General features: G+C 32.7%; 1 long non-coding RNA gene across 1 annotated transcript; it reads right to left on the bottom strand.

Moving 5' to 3' along the window:
- Positions 1-2,010: 2,010 nt before the first annotated feature.
- Positions 2,011-8,634, bottom strand: LOC134271820 (uncharacterized). Its single transcript, XR_009993096.1, has 5 exons — positions 7,845-8,634; positions 5,592-5,676; positions 3,433-3,535; positions 2,699-2,848; positions 2,011-2,208 (listed from the first exon to the last, which is right to left on the bottom strand). It is a non-coding gene; the product is annotated as an uncharacterized LOC134271820 (long non-coding RNA).
- Positions 8,635-11,748: the final 3,114 nt, after the last annotated feature.

An 11,748-nucleotide genomic window follows, 5' to 3' on the forward strand; every position in this document is an offset into this window, starting at 1 on the left:
GAATTATCCCAACATAGGTCTTATTCAACGAGATATCGGACGGAAGACCTACTCGTTGCTCGCAACGAGATCGCATCTAGTTATTATTATTATTCTTTTTTTTTCTTCTTTGTTCTCCGGTACTTTTTTTGTCCGCGAGTGTTCTCAGAAAATGTTCACCCAACTGAGCTAAAACCTTTTTAGGGTTAATAGGTGTGTAGTGTAGGTGTGCAACACGAAGGTTATTTTGCGTGCATACGCATGCACGTGCGGGCGCATGAAATGAGTGAAATGACGGATATACTTTATATAGCCATAACTTTAACATTTTTTGATGAAATATTTTAAAACTCATTTAATAAGGATGTATTAATAGTGTAGATAATGTGACACTGTCAAATTAGCACGAGCTCACGCGCATGCACGTGCGCTTCGCTCTGATTGGCTGCAACAAAAATCTCAATATCTTTTCTGTTTTTTGACGAAATGCTATGAAATTTAAAATATAGGCATACTTTAGGATGTACTACAATATGATATATAACAATTGTCATGTAAACACGCGCATGCACGTGCGATGCAATCTGATTGGCTTAAACTTTAAATGGCTATAACTCCCTTGTTTTTCAACGAAACAGTATGGGATTTAGAACATAGACAAACATAATGGACTCCCACAAGGAGGTATGGTCGTCATGCATATGCATGCACGTGCATGCACGTGTGCTTTGCTGTGATTCGCTGAAACAAAAATCGCAATATCTTTTTTTAATTTTTGACGAAATGCTTTAAAATTTTAAACATAATCATGCATTAGGATGTCCTACAATATGATATATAACAGTTGTCGTGAAAACATGCGCATACACGTGCGCTGCAATCTGATTGGCTTAAACTTAAAATGGCTATAACTTCCTCGTTTTTCAACCAAACAGGATGGGATTTAGAACATAGACAAGCATAACAGACTCCTATAAGAAGATACAGTCGACATGCACATGCATGCACGTGCGTGCACGTGAAATGAGTAAAATTACAAATACACTAGATTAAAACGTATTTTTTAATACTTTTGGATAAAACGCTGTAATTTCTAGTATATAAATAATGTAGACAAGATGATATGGTAATTACGCACATGCATTCAAATGCGCATGCGTGCAATGCATAAATTTGAATCACTGGGTGAAAAAAGTGGTTTCCCATCATGGGAAACTTTATGGAAACCACATGGAAACCTCAAGTTTACATCATGTTTCCCAGTGGTTTCCGTAGCGGATGCTAGGTTATTCCGCCAAGTTTCCGTGACACGGAAACCCCCTACGCTCCGATTCCATAAGGTATCCCGAACCACGGAAACCTCTGTAAACCTGAAGTTTCCCGAACATCCATGTAGTTTCCCGTAATGGGAAACCTGAAGATTCCACTGGTTTCCAGAATTAGGAAACTTGATGGAATCGGAGCGTAGGGGGTTTCCGTGGAATGGAAACTTGGTGGAATCTTTAGGTTTCCTTTTACGGGAAACTACATGGAAGCTCGGGAAACCTCACGATTCCTTAAGTTTCCTTGACTCAGGAAACCATATGGAATCGGAGCGTAGTGGTTTTCGTGGAATGGAAACTTGATGGAATCTTTAGGTTTCCTTATACGGGAAACTACGTGGAAGCTCGGGAAACCTCATGATTCCTTTAAGTTTCCTTGACTGAGGAAACCATATGGAATCGGAGCGTAGTGGTTTCCGTGGAATGGAAACTTGATGGAATCTTAAGGTTTTCTTTTATGGGAAACTACATGGAAGCTCATGAAACCTTATGATTCCTGAAGTTTCCTTGACTCAGGAAACTATATGGAACTTGTGTAGCACTTTCTGTGTGGCGGAAACTTTGTGGAATTATCTGGAGTCCCATTCCTGGTGGAAATTACTGGGAAACTTCAAGATTCCCTAACTTTTCTAAAGGAAGCAATGTGAAATAATGCATATTCTTTTAAAAATCTATCAAAAAAATTTATTACATGTAAAAGAAAAAAGCATTACCATTTTATATGTTTAATAATTCATTTGATGTACAAAAACTGTAACTGAATTTTTCAATGATATCAAAATATTAAATAAATTCATATATCTTAGATAAACAATGGAACAGTCTTTCACATTTAAGTCCATTCATAAGGGTCATTAAGTACTTCTTTCAACATCAGTTTCCTGGTTTTCTTCACGTCACCTATGATCTGCAATATTCATAAAAAATTATTATATGATGACAGAATTATAATGCTTGAATATAACTTAGAAATCTGAAAGATCAGTCAATGTCCTTTAATATACCAATATCAATAATTACTTTCCATGACCATGATACATATGATTTCAGCATTTAATGTATCTCTTTAATATTAAATGCTTTATGATAAGTGAAAAAAATAACATAATATAAATAATGTTTTCAGCCTTATTATGTCATTGAGAATATATTACTACATGTATCTCATACTAAGAACCCTGCTTTAAGTTTGATTAGTTTGAGAGAAAACATACCCTTTATAATAACAAAAATATCAGGGAGAGATTTTTTTTTAAATTTTGATATTCGACCTAGAAATTGATTGAAGATCATTCAGACCCTCCACCCCATTGCACAAAAGCTAGATTACACCAGGGGAGAAATATACTCTGGACTACGGTTTTAAATAAAGATATACAGTAGATTTTGATACTGACCTTTGACCTAGAAAATTAGTCCAAGGTCACTCTTCATCCTCTATCCACAGGCTCTCTGTAGTTTAAGTTTGAGAGAGAAATATGCACAGAACAAGTGATTTCAGATGGAGTGATGGGTAGACACTGTCTAGGGCATCCACAGAACAGGACCTAAAAATAATGCAATATATATGTATTACAGTATATATACACATGTACTTGTATGTTAATGATTTATCATATGCTGCATTGGACACATATGATTTTATCATGGTTTAAGTATACATGTATCTTATGAGTAATTTTATACCGGTATTGCATGTATGCTTAGTTTATTTAAGAAATAAATAACAAGTTTATAAACTTCAATGGGAGAGATACCACAGATGTATATATAAACAAGTAATTTAATTTTTTTTTTACATATATTGACCAACATTATTTACATCCATTCATCATGTTCATGAATTGGCTGATCAAAATTCAGTCAGTTTTAGATCTATATGATATACCATAAAGGACTTTCACATTTACAAAAGTTATTCCCCTTCGCAGGGTCGATCTGGGGTCAACCGGCTTAAGACGCTGTTTTCCCTCTTTAACCGTATCAACTTTGAGGGACAATATCTTAGAAATAAAATTTGTATGAACATATTCATTATGATTTTCATGTTGCCCCCATAATCTGGCAATACAGATACAGATCGTAATTGTCCAATATTTTTGAAGATTGAAAATATTAACAAGTAACTTACAAAGGACAAAGTGGGGAAAATGAGCGATATACCGACAATTGGAGAAAACTCTAAGGAATGTGAAATTCGTCTATTGGTGATGACAATTCCTGTTTTAATGTCACTGAAAAATTAAGAGACATTTAAAATTTAAGCCCTATTGTCATACACGCATGTAGTTTTTTCATCCATATAACCTTTTAGTATCATAAAATTTACCAAAATTTAATACTTCAAATAATTTCATTGAATATCTATAAAATAAAAGAAACTCTAAAAACTTAGTGACTTGCAGAAATTATTCCTTGAAGAGAAAAAAATCTCTTCGCCCAAGAAAAGATAACTCACTCGGATGACAATAGGGTAGTAGCCGAGGCCTTCAGATTGCACTCGGAGGGCCTTGGGTACTACCCTATTGTCATCCGAGTGAGTTATCTTTTCTTGGGCGAAGAGATTCACATTGTGCAGAAAGCAGGGATTTTCGTTAGATAAAAGCTATTTTCAATGGATATATAGATCTGGAATATTTTAGCCTGGATAAGTACTAGGACATCATTTGTGCTAGTTCATTTCAGGATTTGTGTAACTTTTCTCAAGTAAGTTGTTTTTTGACTTAGTTTAAAAATCGTGTGCTACTTTCGATTCTTCCCTTGTGTATTTTTATATGTGAAGTAGAGAACAGAGTGGGTAAGATGCCCCTGTGATTAAAGTAGAACTCTTTAGTGTGCAGTTTTTAGAGCTTCCTTTAAGTAATCAAAATACTGACCAGCAAGAAATCAGTTAATAAGCATTTCCTTTTTTTCATTCAAATTTTTGGAGAGATCTCAGAGTTTTTTCCTGTTCAATTCAGGTTCAAGACGACAAAGTTTTATTGAAGTGTATGTATTAGAGAACTGATTGTATGTCAATCATAGCAATACACACATAACATGGAGGGGGCAAATTGTTTCAGCCCTAGCTTTTACATACAACTTCTTGTAGCTCACAGCTGATATACCACAGTTCAGTATTTAAATAAAATTTAGAATCTTTTTTTTCAGGCAATTGTCATATACAGTCAAACCTGTATTAAGAGAATCATGAAAGGAAAAATTCACATATGACACCAAATGCTTACTTTACTGTTCAGAAATATACATGAAAATAACATGTGTATGTATAATGCATTTTATAACGCCTGTTTATTTCCACTTTTTTATAGTTATACTGCTTAATTCTAAAATGCTTTTACAATTGTCCTGTTAATTAAGAAATAAATATTTATTTTCTCGGCACATGAGTCATTTGAATATTGGGAAATAATGTGAACATCTGAAAATATTAATATTTTTTTCATACAGTATAAAACAGCTGCAAAGTTTTTTCTTCCTATAATTTTTTTTTTACAATTGATAGCCTATATTTATAACTTCGTATGTCACAGAATACAGCATTAATTTTTGTATTGCACTTGGTATCAAATTAAATTATATTTATGACTAAAATATTTATTTATCCTAGTAATTAATATTTTTTTCATTACTGAAATACCGTGTCTAATTGCCTGGTATTAAATCACTTCAATTATCACATGATATGGGTGCTAGCTAGCGTGTGTTTTGATATCCATTGGTGACACAATGCACATTCTTCTAGGATTTAGTTACTTGTTAATTAAAGTTAAACAGGCAGGTTTCATGGCTGAATATCCATTTGGCCCTTTAGCATGAAATGATATCGGGATCGACCTCAAAGGTTCATTTTCAAAATGGCTCGATCACTGACCAGAGAAACGTGATGTTTATTAGATTTTGATGTTTATTCAATAAATATCAAAGCGTAAGTAAAATATTCATTTTTAAATGTTGTTTTACTCTTAAAACTCGCATCATATAATTATTAAATGAAATAAAAGCGTGTTTGTAGTTGCTTTGAAAAACATAGCATGCTTGACAGAAACGAAAGTAGGAATCGGAAATATGTAGTCGTTAAATTCAGGTAAAATTGCTTGAAATTACTAAAATTGGTCATACAATAGTCGTTGTCGCTAAGACAGGATATCGTTTAATACAGGTAGAATATATAGGGAAAAGCATTGGGGGGAATTTTTATGGTCACATGTGACAGTGAGTCGCTTAATACAGTGGGTCGCTATGGCAGTTTTGACTGTACATACTAATCATGAATGAATTACCACTTACCAAATGACCACATCCTGAATCATCATACATTTTCTATGATTTTATCTCACTGGTTTTCTTTTAAAGTCACACAGTTTTCTTCTCTCTGAAATGATAAATTATGTCCAGGTACTATTGCATTCTAATTCAAACTAATTATGTAATAGCATTAGCAACAACCGGGATGGAAGAAAAAATAACAAGAAGTCTCTGTCGAGACTGTAGCTCTACTGGTTTGTACTTATCAAAAACTGATGCACAGAATTATGTATCTTAGTATAGTCTACTTGTGTGCCAAGTTATATTGAAATCAGACTAAAATTTAAGGAGGAGTAGTGTTTGCAGATAGACGGACAGACAGACAGATGGACGGACGCATTACTATCGCATAAGCTCTTCTGGTCTCTGACAAGTAGAGCTAAAAACAAGATGCGCTTGTGAAACACAGCAACAAAGTTCGAAAATGCAATTTTTTTTAGCATACAGGTCACAGTCAAGATCACATAATCATTGTCCTTGTTGCCATTTGAAAGCACTTCATTAGTGGAGTATACATACTAAATATGAAGCCACTATCTCATATAGTTCTAAAGTTATGGTGAAGGTTTAAGTTGACAACAGACACTCAGACAGACACACAAATATACAGTTATGGCAAAAGTTTGAACATTATAACTTGGTATACACACAGCCACTTCGAGGTATCAAGGGTAAAATTCACAGCACAGCGGGACTGCATTTTGACTTCGAGGGATCAAGGGTTTCGAGAGATCAGGAGTTCGAGAAATCAAGAGCAAATCTGCTTAGTTATATAGTGAAAAAATGGGGACCGGAGACTCACTTCAAGCGATCAAGATCTTCCGAGAAATCGAAGTTCAAGCCATCAAGAGTTACCTGTATATACACGATATAAGAAGCATGTTATTATTTGCAATTTTGACCTAATGACAGCTAAATCTGTTCAGTAAGACAATACCGTGTACATGTATGTAAGTAGTTTTATTGTGCATGATTATTTACTTATTTTCTTGATCTTCTCAACTTGAAGTGTTCTGTATTTTATTACCAAGTTTGTAATAAACATAATGAAACATACCCTTTTCCACATCACATCCTGTATCATACCTTTGACCAATATCAGCCCTAGGGCCTCTGTCCCTCTGGCTGATATTGGTGTCTCGGGCTAGGATGTAATATGGAAAAGAGTATGTATTATTCGCTATACATTGACCTACTCAGGTCAATAATTGTGAAAAAACTGATAATTCAAGCTGATGATTCATTTGCATTTCTTGACATACTATCAATATTAATTCACTATTAGGCTTTTCTTTTTTTACATCTTCATCTCAACAGGTTAGACATTACAAAAAAAAATCTTTTGAGCAGTAAACTATTTCAATAAACAATAAAACAAACATAATCTCTTCAGAAAAGTGGACAGGCTTTTACCTACATTCACTTTTTTATGTATATTTTTCCTCCATATCATCGTCATGCATATGATTAAGGGTTATGCTATTCGCTACAATCTACAGGTCCAGGAAAATCACTATATTTAGCTATATAGGTAAATCTACCTATATAGCTTTATTTACCTATAAAATATAGCTATAAGACAAAAAGTCGCATATTGAGGCAGTATTAGTTTTCAACTTTGAAATGGACTGAAAACAATTCACCAAAAACCCACTTATAAAAATGTTTCTCCTTTTGTGCAATTGAAATCAAAGATCTAAAAGTTTTGGGGCTATGTATAACAGTTAATCTGTGAGTAAGCAGCTACTTTAACAAAGAAAAGCAGTTTTGGTCAACAAGATAATTGATTGGTAATAATTGAGCACAATGCAAGGCAATCACACTCAGTCATGCCTCACCGCACTTCAAGCTATCCAAACAATAGAGATACATTTTTTGGTTAAAAAGTGTTTATAAGAGGCAATGTTTTTACTATCTATGCCCTAGGTTGTTTTTATCAATCCTTTTAAAAAATATATCAGCCATAATTTACATGCGACTTTTTGTCTGCTTTTCATAAAACAGAAACTTATTCTAAAATAGCTAAATATAGCTATATTATATAGGTAAATAAAGCTATATAGGTAAATTAAGCTATATAGCTAAATATAGTGATTTTCCTGGACCTGATCTATTCCAACTGTTCTGATGAGGATATCCTTCATGAATAATCGGATAAGCTGAGATTGAAGACACTTTTTGTAAAAATATCGATGCTTTTATCAAAGTTTTGAACCAAAAATATTTAATTTATACCTTTCCATAAGTCGTAAGTTCCAAAAAACAAGAGTTGGCTATCCGAAAAGTCAGAAAACACATGAATTCAAACCGGATGTTCTACAGTATGAATTTAACTACGAAACCATGCTCGGTGTAACTATCATCATCCGGATAATTTGAGCGAGGTTAAAAATATTTTTTTTTTTTTTTCCGAAAAGGATTCATTTATATATAGAGAGAGAACATACATATGGAGCATACATTTTAATAAACATGATAAAAGGCGAAACGTTGCCATTTTACAACATACAGCATGCACATGCACGGTGCCTTTGGGGCCTCCATAATCTAAGTTATGCTATATCACTGTCTCAATTTTTTTTCTCTCTCTCTTTCTCTCTGCAATATATACACTTAACAATTTAAAACTTAGGTATCCAACTTTTCAAAATGGCGTCAGAACAAAAGTTGCCTCCGATAGTGAAGATTTGTTGTTGCCAAATATTACAACTATTTACCGTAAAAAGTTAACAAAAATATACGTACACTAATCCTTCATTGTTGGCCATTGCATTTATCACAGTCTTAAAGACACTGGGTGGTGAAATCATCTTAACTTTTCACATTTACCAGCTGCTTACACCTTCTTCTTCGTCCTTCTCGATCCTCCAAAAATGGCGCCTCGGGAAATTGACCAATGAAATAAAGCGCCTACAGAGCGATGCAGGATGGGAAATATAAACTGTTTACATTCACTATGATTAAGTGTGATAATGAGATCTTATATTAGAATTTAATTAAGTTCTTCCCTTTTCATGGAATAAAAAGAGGGGCTCCTAAATATTTTGCCGATATGATGTGTAGGCCTAGTATATTTAGAAAAAGCAGAAAAAAAAATGTTTCTTGCTTGACACCTCAACTTATTTGCCTTCGGGATATGGGTTTCGGGGCTTGGTTGTTGGTAGTGGCCGTCCTTGCTGAAAGTACCCCCCCCCCCTTCCCCGCTTCTTTTAACTGTTACATGCATGATTATGAATTTATAATGTCACACCAAAAGATGTTAAATTTTTAAAAGCACATTTTTTTTATTGTGAACTTTCCACAGGAATCCTAAAAGGCATGAAAATGGGCTACAATTATAATATGATTATCAAGAACAGTTTTTTTTTTATTTCAATAGTGATGATTGAAAAGTTCGGTGATTAATAATTCATTGCTAATAAATTGTTGATTTTTTGGGGGGGAGGGGGGATTAAATTACTAATTGAACTCCCTCCTTTTCGGGTTTAATTAGATTTTGAGCCTGCTATCAATATTACTGGTGGACCTGCTAGACTTTTCTCTAATTGCTACATGTACATTGTACTTTAAACTCCTTGGCCTTTAGCTTAAAAAATTGCCCACATCATTTTAACACGTAAAATTGTTAAATGAATCAGAATGTTGAAAACCTTTTTCTTAGGAGAGTTATATCTCTAGGTGGAACAAAACTAACATCTTATCAAAGGCAGGAAAATATAACAGTATTTTAATTCAGTATTTTAGTCGTGATTGGTATAAGTGAAGTCATGGGAAAGATTATGTCGAAAGTCATCTATACTCGTTGATGTGCAGGGCTGTACTTATATGCATACAGCTTTAGCTGGTCCCGCCCTGTATTTCTTTAATGTTTTTTTTTTCGTTAAGAAATCTGGTAAGGTATGCTAATAAAAATAAAATCCCGGTTAGTTTATAACTCTAACGGAAATTACTTTCCTACAGGCCTGAAGATCGAGTTTATTAGTCACGCAAGTTTTTTTTTAAAAAGAGTAGCATATCGGCGAATAAAAATAAAGTAGTGTACAACATAGATAAAGAAATGTTTGTTGAAGTATTGACAAACTTCATACCTTTATAGAATGAAATCAACAAAAACTGCACAAAAATACAATCGTGACAATTATACAATGAATTAATTATACAATTAATTCTTTTAATAGATTGCCTTAGCATGCATTACTTTAAAAGCCATTGTTCTTAAGGAAAACAAAATCATGCAAAATATTATAGACTTTTCTTTATCTAGAGCAATGGCCTTTGGAGAAAAAAATGGCTGAAAATTTTAAAGTTTGTTAAATATAGTGTATGTGCGTTTAGGACCCTACATTGTAATTTCATGCGAAAAGTGCAGGCATTTACTACACGGGGATCTGCGTACATATTTAATAAACAAAAAAAAGGAAAGAAAAAAAAACGTTTTATGTGATGAATTATATTATAAACATTTATCTAATAAATGTCTTTGTAGTATGTTAGATTACAAATTTCACACAAAAACCCATCAACAATATTAAATACAGTTTTGATTTCACATTGATCTATTAAACGTCATTCTGATTTAATATAATTATACAAAATAAAGTTTAAAAACGAACAAATACGACTGATTATATAAGTATTATATTCAATACCTATAGAAAATTATTTAATTTCTACAAAGAATAGTATTAGAAAATTATTTAATTTCTAAAGATAGTTTTATTTTAAATCAGTAATGAAAATTGAAATAAAAATTCTAAATAGTTTGTTCTTTCATTGAACTTCTTAAATGTAGGTTATTTTATAAATATATTCTCTTGTATAACTTTATTTATGGAATATACAATTTTTTAAATGATAAAAGAAACACGAATCATCATCATTTAATTTAAAAGAATTTTCTGGTCAGACTGTGTGTGTACATAAAAAAAGAATCTTGGTAAAATTTTATTTTAAAAACAGCACCATAAAATGAAAATATATTGTATTTTTTAGGTAGAACAAAACCGATTAAAATTGAAATATAAATAAAAAGATAAAAAATTCATTTATCCTATGTTTTATTACGTATATATGAATACAATCTAGTTCCTTTGTAAAGTTCACATAGAATATACAAAAAATACACAGTGACAGGTGAAATCTTGTAAACAATAAAAAAAATTTCGAATATTTTCGACGGCACGTGTCTCCATCGTGGTACTGATGTATGGTTTTTTTTAAATAGTAGTTTTACTCTGTGTAACTTTATTTATGCCTCAAATTTAAAGAAACACGACCATAAAAGAAGTCGGAGACTGTGTGTGTACATGCTCAAGCAGCCCATTGTTTTTAGGTACAAAACCGTCTCAATTCACATAGAATATACAAAAAATACACAGTGACAGGGGGGCACGTGTCTCCACCTGAAATGGCAAAAGGTGTCCCTAATTACACAGGCCGACCATAGTGACTTCCTCAAAAACGTTTTTTTTTTTGGGGGGGGGGGGGGGCTTCTAAAAGAAAAAAAATGAAAAGCAACCCCCCCACCCCCACCCCCAATAATAAAAACAATAATTTAATAAATAAAAAAAAAACAATATTCACTATTAATAGTAAAATACTAGTATGATAATACTCAACCCCCAGCCAATTCGATAAAATGATTCTTATCTGACCAGTTTATATTAATATATTAAATCATATTAAAACAAAATCTTTATCACTTTCTAAACTTGTATTTAAAAACTTGAAACACTAAAAATGTAATTTTGACAAACCAACTGAAGTATTTTTTTCCTGACGGATTACCCCGGTATATAAGAAATGCCAACCTCTGGTATCTAACACAAATGCCTGGTAAGGTACCTTGATGTCTTGTGAATTATGTAAAAATGATTCTTCAATGTCAGTTGCAAAATATTGGAAAAAATTTAATTATTTTATTGAGGAACGTCTCACCTGTCCTTAATCAGTAATCGTAACTTGACATATTTCTTTATTTACTTTTTAATCGATCTTTTTAGTAAACCTTTTCTGTAAATAATTTCATTAAATGTACCCTTCCTTAGCTCTTCCATTTTTTCAAAGGAACATTCATCATAGACAGCTTCAAGAAAGTGGGATCGGAAATGATTGATTTCTACATAACTGCATGCACTTA

The sequence above is a fragment of the Saccostrea cucullata genome, unplaced genomic scaffold (genome assembly GCF_032062105.1).
Source record: "Saccostrea cucullata isolate Sc308-1 unplaced genomic scaffold, CSIRO_AGI_Scuc_v1 ctg7550, whole genome shotgun sequence".
In the NCBI taxonomy this organism is placed as follows: Eukaryota; Metazoa; Mollusca; class Bivalvia; order Ostreida; family Ostreidae; genus Saccostrea; species Saccostrea cuccullata.